General features: G+C 36.6%; 1 long non-coding RNA gene across 2 annotated transcripts in view; it reads left to right on the top strand.

Moving 5' to 3' along the window:
- LOC150056106 (uncharacterized) overlaps nucleotides 1–10,456 on the top strand; it is an 83,161-nt gene extending 72,705 nt beyond the window's left edge. For both annotated transcript variants that reach the window (XR_016537287.1, XR_016537286.1), the window contains exon 3: nucleotides 10,099–10,456. This is a non-coding gene — a long non-coding RNA (uncharacterized LOC150056106). The remainder of the gene's footprint in view (nucleotides 1–10,098) is intronic.
- Nucleotides 10,457–12,082: the final 1,626 nt, after the last annotated feature.

The following is a 12,082-nucleotide window of genomic DNA, read 5'->3' on the forward strand; positions in this document are numbered from 1 at the left end:
TTTCCAATCAACCACCAGAAAACTGGAAGTGGTCCTATGGTGGAGTGTTAGCCTTGAGCAAAAGAGCTCAGAGAAAGGGCCCAGGTTTTGAGTTCAAGCACCATGACCGACAAAAAGCAGTCTAAAATATTTTAGGGTAAAAGTCTACAAAGAATAGAAACAAACAACTATGAGTTCTCTAAAGCATGCTTCTCATAAAACTGGCCAAATTTTGGAGGAATTACTTTTTAAAATCTCAATAACCAGCTGATATTTCAGACCTACTAAATCAAAGTTTCCTGGAAGGACTAAGAGATCACTGTTTACTTACATCCTTAGCTTTCTAGTGTACATTTTCCTTCAGGACAGTGACGGTACTTAAAATTCTTTGATATGGACTCCACACACAATAAGCTGGCATTGTTCAAAGTGTCTTTCATTTGGACCTGTCTCCTTTCCCTAAGTATGGACCTAAGGGTAACGCTTTACAAAATCTTTTGAAGACAGGGTGCAAAAAAGGCTCCAGGTCCACAGAAAATGCTGCCAAATATGTGTGTGTGGTGCCACTTGGGTGTGAGAATCCACAAAAAACTTCCATCTGTTATTTCTTAATTTACCCTCAGCTGTTTCAATAATGTCACATAGTTCATTGTTTCTCAATCCTTTCAAAATATTTCCTCTTTTTTTTCAAACTCACACTAATCACAGTTATGTAATAAAACATTAACTATTCTTCCAACTAGGCAGCTTTGTTTGCCTGGCTTTTCAGAAAGAAGACAAGAAATGTTAGCTATGGAAAAGGTCAGACCACCTTCCAGATAGTACAAATAAGAAAAGAAACAAAGGAGTAAAATGGACTCGTTGAAGAGAAGTGAGTTTCAGAGAAATAAAAGAGGCACATTTGGGGGAAATTAAAGAGAAAATATTTCGTGTTGCTTTGAAATACTTCCTAGGGATATTAATAAACATGAGTAAATGAGACATGTTTTGAGGAAAGAAAGCAAGCAAACATCATACTACAAAACTTTGAGCATACTCTGTAAATCCTCTACGATCATAAATATGACAAGTATAGACAATGCTTACCTGATGCGTTTGCTCAGAATACGTCAGGTGAATTGTCTCCTGTGGCCACATGACATTTTAGAAATGCTGAACTCAGAAGATAACTGGATTTGTCATTTGTAATATCAGATCACATGGGTGGCAACTCATATTTACAAAAACATGTGGTTCCTCCACCTTAACTCTTGTCACCCAAATCAAAACAACTCTAAGATTCCACCTCACTCCAGTTAGAATGGCCATGATCAAGAAAACAAATAACAACAGATGCTGGAGGGGATGTGGCCAGGAGGGATCACTACTACACTGTTGGTGGGAGTGCAAACTCGTTCAACCACTATGGAAAGCAGTATGGCAGTTCCTCAAAAGACTAAACATAGAGCTCCCCTATGACCCAGCAATTCCACTACTAGGCATTTACCCAATTGTCCAGAAACAAGGACATACTAAATCCACTAGCACAACAATGTTCATTGCAGCACTATTTACCATAGCAAAGATATGGAACCAACCTAGATGTCCCTCAGTTGATGAGTGGATCAACAAGATGTGGTATTTGTACACAATGGAATTCTATGCTGCTGTCAGAAAGAATGACATGGACCCATTTGTTAGGAAATGGAAAGACTTAGAAAAGATCATATTAAGTGAAGTAAGCCAGACTCAAAGGAACTTAGGCTCAATGGTTTCCCTCATTCGTCATAATCAGTAGAAACCTTGGGCTCTCCTAGCAGAGATCTACAATAGAGCAAAACCTAGATACATAAGGCCATATAGTATGATGCTAAATGAAAGGACCTCCAGGATATAGAAACAAAAGCCATATAATGAGTGATTGTTGTCCTTAATGTACTATGTTAACTCATCTCTTTTGCTGTCCCTTGGTTATCTTATAGTGTTACAGTATCTCACTTTGTTATCTGATATATTGGATATATTTGTATTTGATTATTTTAAATTGGATAGGGAAGGGGAAAACAAGAAGAGGGGTGGGGGTGGGGGTGGGGGAAATGGGGACCAAGCCATGTGAAAGGGTATCAATGTATGTGAATTGATGCACCTTCTATCTGGTGAACATAATATAACCCTTCTATTAATTACAATAAAAGTATATGAAAAAAATTTTAAGTTTTTTCAAGAGTCATGTAAGGTGTGACTGTTGTTCTTAATGTGCTATGTTATCTCTCATCTCTTTTGGTGTCCCTTGGTTATCTCATATTGTTACAGTATCTTGCCTTGTTATCTGATATATTGTATATATGTTTATTTGACATAGGATAGCGAAGGGGGGAAAACAAGATGAGGGGTGGGGGTAGGGGAGGGAAATGGGGACAAGAACATGAGAGGGAGTAGCAATGATTGTTAACTAATGCAGCTTCTATCTGGCGACTATAATGTAACACTTCCATTAATTACAATAAAAATAAATTTAAGTTTTTAAATATTGGCACATGTGCCCCACTATTTGTTTGCATTTAATTCTTTGTGATATGTGAGGAACACAATATGGATCTCCTTTTTTCATAAGGGAAGAAGCTGGACATCCAAGCATCCCAGGAAGCTTATTATCATTTCAAATCAAGGATATGAAGAACAAATTGATTAAGCAGGTTTTCCATAAAAGATTCCATCTATGTAACAGGCCACCGGTGCAGTAATGGAGCAATAATGAATATGCTACACCAGCCATGTGCTGTGTCTGTGAGGGATGGTAAATCTTTACTAGCAAAGACAATGGTTTGAATTACCCAAGATGTTTTTGTTTGTTTGTTTGTTTTTGTTCTGCAGAATTATTTAAGGCTTAAGGTTTCCTGGAGAATTTTCCCGCCCAGAGGTAAGGAGGAGAAAGTAAAATCCCTGAATCCAAGTCAGTTGTCTCAGTCACATGGTTAACTGCAGCAGCTTCACAAACATAGACCTGCCAGTCCACCGGTGGTGCATGCCATGGGCATCCGAGGACATTGAAGTACAGAAGGGAAAAGAAAGATAATGTCTTGCATTCACCCTGAAAGTGTTTCTAAACAGAAGAGATTCGTTGTTGTAATATAAACAGCATTTTCCTACATAGTGGAAAGACCCTTGTGATACTGAAAGATGTGGTTTCTGTGTTGTGCAAGACTATAACAATATTTAATTGTGATTTCACCAATGGGAATCATTAAAATATAATCTGACAGTTGGCCACATTATTAAGGCATGTTAGAAATTGCTTTCCATGAATTTTCTAATATATAGTGCTGAAAGTTCCCTTCTTAGGATTTACTGTACTTGACTAGCATGTACAAGACGCTGGCACACACATACGTACACTATCCCTCCCCCCACCCCCTCCCGATCTGCCCTATCAGTAACAGGTAAACCTAGTGGCATTGCCATTTAATGCCACCATTTAGGAAGCTAAGGCAAAAAGATTATGTAGCAGTCCTCTGCTACATAGCTATATAGGAGAGGAGGAAGGGAAAGGGAGAGGGGAGGAGAAGAGAGGGGAAGAAGGGAAGAAGGCAGGTGGGCAAGCGAGCAATGTACTTGAGGCCATACTTGGGTATTATACATTTTTTGTGTGTTTGGTTTTTAAATATTTCTATTTTTTCTGAAATTTTATACTAAGTGTTTATTTTCTAAAGAGAAAGAAAATCCCACGTTCTGTTAAGACAAAAAATAATGTGTCTGGAAGGCCATTTTCTCTAAGAATCAAATATTTGGAAATCATTACTAAAAGCATTTTATTTGATGTAGTACAGAGTAGCAAAGCATGTAATTTATATCAAATGCATTTTATTTCTAAGATGAACTCATTAGTTCAGTGGATTGTAGTAATAATAATATTAATAATAATATACCTCAAATTGGTATTAATTAAAATAAAAATATAAGATAACTTTTGTCCACATTCTGGGAGCTAAATAGCTGTTCCAAATGGCCAGTAAATCTTATCTCAACCCTGAGAGGGTGATGCTGTTAGCTTCCATTAAATTTCTTCATTCTCATTTGAATGCCTTGATGTTCCTTTCGCTCTTTTATATTTTTCCTTTTGCCAGATATCAAAATGTCTATTGCTTTTTATTCAAGATCAGTTTACTCTACACTCAGAAAATGAATGATTCAGGCGTATACTAATTAGTAGGCTGTTTTAAGGAGTTTTACCTCCTGTATGTATCAAACACAGGGACATTTAAGAATAGAGTCTAAATCTGAGCATAGTAGCCATTAGAGTCCCAGATGTGTTATTGCTGGCACTTGTCCTTAAAGAATGGGAGTGCTAGGAAAAGTACTGTTATTCCACCTTTGAGAACCATCTTAGAGCAGAATGCTTAGACAATGTTATTTTCAAATGTCCCTCTGAGTTTTTTTTTTTGCTCTGTCAAGGTACAATGCAATTTCTTTTTCATTCATTAGTCATTCAAATCTTCACTTTGCTGCTTTTATTTCTCTTTATTAACTTCTCCAAAACACTATTCTAATTTAAGCTGCACTTTTTTGTTATGTGTTCCTTAAATTGGTCCAAAAGAATCAGCAAGATTTTTCATAAAATTTAGTTTATTGGTAATTTGGTACAGCTATTTAGTTCCCAGAATGAGAGCAGAAAGTGTTTTCCATTTTTTTTTTTTGCCAGTTTTGGGCTTTAGCTCAGGGCCTGAGCACTGTCCTTGGACTTTCTCAAGGTTAGAGCTCTACCACTTGAGCCTCAGCAACACTTCCAGCATTTTTTCCTATGCATGTGGTACCAAGGAATCGAACCTGGGTCTTTGTGCATGCTAGGCAAGCACTCTACCACTAGGCCAAACTCCCAGCCCATGTTTTCCATTTTTTGAACTCGTGACAATTTGGGTATGAACTAATGAATGAGTCTGTTCTGGAAATGGAATGCATTTAAATAAGTATTTTTCACTATTCTATACCACATCTTTTAGTAAAGATTTCTAAATAATTCCAAAATGCAGGAGCAAATATTCTTTCATATTTTATCCTTTGAAATAGTAGGGACATCTTTGTCCTATATGAGATTTAGTAGTTTTACACACACACACACACACACACACACACACACACACACACACTCATTGTTATCCTAGGACAACAGAATTTTTTAGAACCTTGTATAGGTGTCAAATGTAATAATATCTGAGACAAAGATATAATATTTAGGACTTCCTTACTTGAAAATGAATTTTCAGTGCATATTCTACAAAATTAAGAAAAGGAAAGGAAGGGTGGGTTTGGAGGGATGAGTGAGAACGTGGAAGGCGTGACATGGATCAAGATGCATTGTGTTTATGAACTACTTGGTTAAATGCTGACTTTTTTGTACAACTTCTTCAATATAATAAGGAAAGTGTGAAAAACAGAAAGGAATTTTCTTTCTTACATCTTGTTAAGAATATCAAAGGTATGTCAGTTTATTTCCTAGTAAGTTGTTGTGTGAGAAATGATACTTATAGGAATAGTTTAGGCTCACTACTTTGAGCACCTTTATTGATATCTGTTGATATTCACATAATCATTGAGTACATTACTTGATCGAGGTAGAAATTGCTAGTACATTATCTACAGTCTAGGCATGGAACTAGAGTCAGTTTTAAGAAGCCTTAGGAAAAAGCTGTCAACTCCTCAATGCTGCTTCTTGAGGGAGGGAAAAGATTCCATTTCCAAGAACAGAATTTAAGAGGGAGACTGAAAAGAAAGGAGGAACAGAGATTTTCATAGCAGCAGCAAAAGGGGTTCTTCTGAAGATAGAGGACTTCTGCTCAGCCGTCTATGAAATGGAACAACTCCAGCACTATCCTGATGCTTCAGTCTCCCCTCTGCAGTTGGATTGCATTGGCTCCTAGCAGATTCCGAGTTCTCTTCCAGTGGATATCACAGCCCTTGAATTTTGATAAAACACTCTTTATGCGAAGAAATAAAGATTGGTGCTCTTCATTTAAGTGCCCCCTTTATAAGAATGGAAGAAATGGGCAACATATGGACACAGAACTGATCAGGAGGCAGTGGTAATGTAGAGCAATCACTGAAACTATTTAAGCATTGATAGAAGACAGATGGATCAATTATCAATGAACTTTCAGGGAAATTCCTTTTTTCTTTTAAATCTACCATTGATCCTAGGTAAATATTGCCTGTTTTGTGAAACACTCGGGGGTGGCACGTGCAAGAGCAATGGCCAATGGTCAATCATGATGGTCACCTATAATGAGCGCGTGCCTTTGTACTTGTTGTGTAAGCTAGGTCATTCTTGTAAGGATTTTTTTCAGATTTGAATTATTAAAGTGAATCTTGAAGGCACTGGCTAATTTGAACCAAGATTCAAGCCCACATCTGTCAATATATAAAGCCCATATAAAACCCATGGCAAGTCTATTATCTCTAAATAGCTGAGAGTAAGGATGTGGATGAATGAAAGATAAGGGAATTTAGGCAATCACGTCTTTGGTTTTTTTTTTATTAACAAGTACATTAAAATTATTATTATTACATAAAATCATGGATCACACTTTGCTGACTCAAAGCATTGATGGGAGAGTGTGGGAGAGTGGAGGAAGATCTTCAGCTCAAAGAAACATGGTCTTACATTCCTATAGAGAATTTGACAGTGATAATAACCAGCTAAGAAATATTTTTCTTATTCATCCCATGACAGAAATTCTAAATGTTAGCAAAAAAAAATGCTGCTCAACTACTAGATTCAACTACTAAAGAACTGTGGTTCTGTCCAATTCTATCTGCGATCTATCGCCCTATATCTATCTATCTATCTATCTATCTATCTATCTATCTATCTATCTATCTATCTATCTGTCTATCTGTCATCTTCTTGTTCATCGTCACCACCATTATTACTCCATATCTATCTTTGAATGTATGTATCATCAATCTATCTGTCTGTCTGTCTGTCTATCTGTCTGTCTGTCTATCATCTGTACTTGTCTACCTTTAGCTACTTATGAATCATATATGTGGTTTTGTATAGTGTATTTGCACATGTATCTGTATTGTTTATACATCAATTAACATTGTACCTTTGGGGAAAGTTTTCATTAATTAAGAATCCTAACATGTGAGATTCAGCTAAACACATTTGTTTTAAGAGAGAGTGTACAGGTTTTTTGTTGTTGTTGTTTTTTGTTTTGTCAGTTGTGGGACTTGAACTCTGGGTCTGGGTGCTGTCCCTGAGCTCTTCAACCAGAGTGTCAGTTCTGGTATTTTGGTAATTAATTGGAGACAAGAATCTCACAGACTTTTTAATGCCCGAGCTGCCCAAGCTGGCTTTGAACTTTGATACTCAGATCTCGGCCTCCTGAGTAGCTAGGATTACAGATATGAGCCATTGTAGCTAGCCTCAGATTCTGTTTTTTTGTTTTTGTTTTTGTTTTTTTTGCTAGTCTTGGGCTTGAGCTCAGGGCCTGAACACTGTCCTTGAGTTTTCTCAAGGCTAGAACTCTATCAGTTGAGCCACAGCACCACTTTTGGCTTTTTTTCCATGTATGTGGTACCGAGGAATTGAACCTGAGTCTTTCATTAGGCCAAACTCCTGGCCCAGATTGTTTTTTGATTTTTGTGGTATCATGAGTATCAAGCCTACTATTTAAAACATGTTGAAAAGAATAAGTCCAAAATCATACTAAGCAAATTCAAATTTAGTTCAACTAAATGAAATATTTGCTGCCTGCCTTTCTTTTCTATTATTCCTCATTTCAGGATTATTTCAGAGAATAATTTTTATAATTAAGGGAAGTATTAAAACATCAACTGTCCACTATGCTAACGGTGCTATGAGCTGAAAGAAAAATTATTAAAAGTCTTTCCAGATGAGGGAGGGAAAGAGCACCCTGTAACTTTGTGTTCATCAGAATTCTAAGCCAAGTAGCTGGTCATACATAGTTGTTGAATGAAAGGACAAATGATGAAGTAATAATAAACAAATGCTTAAAATATGCTATGTCTGGTTAGCAAGCATTACTGGAAATGTACGTTTTTCGTGAGTCTGAAGAAAAAAACAACTAAAAATACTTCAACTGCTAATCAGAACTATTCTTTTTTCTTTTTCTTGGTTTATGCTCCAGATAAAAACTGTTGAATAGATGTATCACATTCAAATAGTTAAGGCATGACTCCCTAAAAAATTCTGTAAAAGAACTTGAAATTTCAGGCCTGGCTTGTAATGTTAATTTCTTGCTCTGTAAAATGAAAGAATAATGGTAGTATTGTAAAGGATTGAATTGATAGCAAAATGTTTGAATATGGAAAAGTGTTCAGCAGCATTCAATATTCTGCATACTTGATAAATATTATCATTACCGCATGGTGGTAATTTAAATCTTTTGGTCATATTGCTTTTACTTGAAATAGTTTGTGAAGGAAATATTTGTAGAGCAATATTTTAAAAATTATTAACACACAGTTTTCACTGTAAATGACAAACTACAATCATGTATATTTATGGGTTGCAACTTGATGTTGTTACTATGTTTGTAAAATAAACACCAGGAAACAGATCCTCAAAAGGGGGAGAAGATGAGGGAGTAGAGGAGAAAGCATAAAACTCAGGAGGGTCAGGGGAGCTGGACAAATGAAGAGGGTGATGGGAGAGAATGCAGTCTTAAAATTCACTGCATACCTAAACAAATTTTAGAAAACTGATTGAAGGACTAGGGTTGAGGGGTGAGGAGAATGATGAAACAGGTAATATTCGTCAAGATGTACTGTATTCACAAATTGCTTTGTTGAATGGCAGCTCTTTTGTGTAACTACATAAAGATAAAATATTTTATTTATTTATTTTTTGTCAGTCCTGGGCTTGAGCTCAGGACCTGAGCACTGTCCTTGGACTTTCTCAAGGCTAGAGCTCTACCACTGGAGCCTCAGCACCATTTCCAGCTTATTTTTCCCAGTTCTTCGTGCATGCTAGCCAAGCACTCTACCACTAGGCCAAACTCCCGGCCCTAGATAAAATATTTTAAAAAGTAATGTGGAACAATTAAGGTAGCTTAGTTATGTATTCATCATTTCAGATGCATATATTTGGTTAGAACATTTGAAGTTTACTCTCAGAAACTTTGAAATATTCAGTATATTATTATTATGGTCACAAATTATAATCGCCAATCACAAATATGTTCCTTTCAAACAAGATTTTCACCTCTCACTGCCAATAGTTTATTCCTTTAAATTCTTTGTATCCCAAGATTTAGGGACTGTAATCTGATACAATTAATAAAAGCTGGCAATGAATAGCAGAAAACAGTAATTACAGTAGGAGAAAAAATTGAATCTTCTGTGATAAAGTCACAGATCTCTGTAAGTTAAGCTAATAACAAGAGTATGACAAAGTTCTATATAGAACTTACTTTTATAAAAAACGAATTTTTACAAATGTGGGATACTATGTAACAGGGCAATAAACTTTCTAATATCATTTATGTTGAAATGTTTTCCTTCCATAGATGATTCTGAAAAAAGTAGATAAGTAATGATTAATTTGAATCTTTAGCTTTTCATGTACTAACTTTACTCATGTTATCATAGGAAAGTACTTTCTTATGAAATCATATATGCATTATACGAGTATATGTATGTACGTGAATGAAACTCTTCTCTCTTTTGACTTATGCTAATGCCATTACCCAAAAAAGATGTTGTAATATAACTATTGCTAAGTTGTACATCAGTTGTTGATACAACCTTCTGTCATCTGTACCTAACCCCAGTTAGAATGGCCGTTATCAAGAAATCCAATAACAACAGATGTTGTGGGGATGTGGCCGGAAGGGAATGCTACTACGATGTAGGTGGAAATATAAACTAGTCCAAGATTTTCCTAGCAGAGGAGTGCAATAACTCAAAAGCTGTATGCGCATGTCCATACAGGATGAGACTAAGTGAAACGAACTCCAGGATGCGGAAGCAAGAGGCTTCTCTTTGTGGTTGTTGTTTTCAATGTACTATGTGAAGTTATTTCTTTGCTCTTCCCCTCTTATGGTTTATCCCCTTTTGTTGCTGTATCTGACTTTGGTACCTCGTATATTGTATATATATTTATTTGTTTGTTTGTATTAGGGAAGAGAAGGGGAAAAACAAGATAAGGCAAAGGACAAAGGACCACGGTGTAACAAACAGCGTTATTCACAAGACAATATGTTGGAAATGAACTTTACAACTTGGGAGCAGGTGGGGGAGAAAAAGTTGGAGAAAAAACATGGGAAGGCTAACAATGTTCAAGAAGTAATGTACCTACTACCTGACAAATGTAACAGTAACCCCTCTATTCATCACCCTGACAATAAAAATAAAAATTAAAAAAATCATTGCCTACTTGTCTTGGTAAAGACAATTGTTTCTCCATTTTCCCCATAGCCACTTCAAAAATAAGAAATCAAAATATCCAGAATATATTTCTATAGTTCATAAATATTCCTCTCTGTCGCTTTAAATTTAAACCTATCATGAATCCTGAAATGAGGTCATTTAATTTTACACACACTCACACACACACACACACACACACACACACACACACACACACACATGTTTGACTGGCATAGAGACTGAATCCAGAGTCACAGATTCGCTGGTGAGGAAACAGGGCAGCCTGGCCTCTGTACCCCCTAGCCCAGAGCTCTTTCTACTTTATGAGAACTGTGTGTGGAATAAACGTTGTCCATGGGTAAAAGCACTAAACTGAGAAATTGCTGTAAACAGTCGATAAAATTTAACTAGGAATGCAGAGTGTGTTTCATTGTTGTTATTGTATTTTATTTTGAAACTGAGACTAGATGAATGTATCTGCTCTCTTAAAACTTATACTGGGGGTTGGGAGTTTGACCTAGTGGTTTAGTGCTTGCCTCGCATGCACAAAGACCCGGGTTCAATTCTTTGGTACCATATACATAGACTAAAGCTGGAAGTGGTGTTGTGGCTCAAGTGGTAGAGCTCTAGCCTTGACAAAAGCCCAAGAACAGCGCTGAGGCCCTGAGTTCAAGCCCCAGAACTACCAAAAAATAAAAAAATAAAACTTATACTGAATGCATAATCAAGTTAAGAGAGGTTTTATAATTATTGTAATAGTAATTGCAAAATTGATTGGTAATCAATTGTGAAAATAAAACTTGGTGGTATCCATTTTTGAATACGATTGTTTCAGGAATTTGGAGAATGAGGGAAGAATTGCCCACCAGAAAAGCAGAAGTCTAGTAATATTTATGTGTAATCTAGATAGGGACAGCCAGTCTTCTGTAATTTCCATTTCTTAAATGAGTCCTTTTTTCAATTCATTTTCTCCAGAATTCTGTGTGCTACAGTCTTACTAACCTAAACTTCAAATGATTCTCCCTTATTTTGTGGTCAACTGGAATCCAGAGAGCCTCACAGATTCTCACTGGCAGGACTTAATTGATTATTTTTTATTGTATTTTATTGTCAGGGTAATGTATAGAGGGGTTACAGTTACAGTCAAGTAGTGGGTACATTACTTCTCGAACCTTGATATCCCTTCTCATGTTTTTGTCCCCCTTTCCCTCTCCTCCCTCCCTCCCAATCATCTTGTTTTCCCCCTTCCCTGTTTCAAATAAACAAATAGAACTCAGAGCACCCAGTGGTGTTCTGGTAAACAAGCTTTACATAAAGAATTGTCAAAACTTCTGTTTTGTTCCTTTTTCCAATTTCCCATGGTGTAACTATTGAAGCTATGGTTGATTTAAAGCTGATGTAGTCACACTGGTCTTGGGTCTGGGAACAGGGAAGCACCAGGAACTCAGCACGTGGATGGAAAGAAGATCAGTGTCATCACGTTGATGCCATGTGTGACAGAGAAAGAAACAGGTTGAAACAACAGTTCACTGCGTTTATTTTCCTGCTTGGCTGTGAGTGTCAGAGGCAATAATTTACTGCAGACTGTATGAGGAGTTGAGACGTACTATGGAGAAGAGGCTGTTCATTAGACAAAGGGAGGTGATGGTGAGTAGAAGGTAAAATGTCACTCTGAAGTGTCTGGGAGAGGAGGTGAAGCTAAGAATATTGACAGCTAAGAGCCCAAATAAACCAA

Source organism: Megascapheus bottae, chromosome 12 (assembly GCF_031878675.1).
Source record: "Megascapheus bottae isolate mThoBot1 chromosome 12, mThoBot2.hap1, whole genome shotgun sequence".
Lineage (NCBI taxonomy): Eukaryota > Metazoa > Chordata > Mammalia > Rodentia > Geomyidae > Megascapheus > Megascapheus bottae.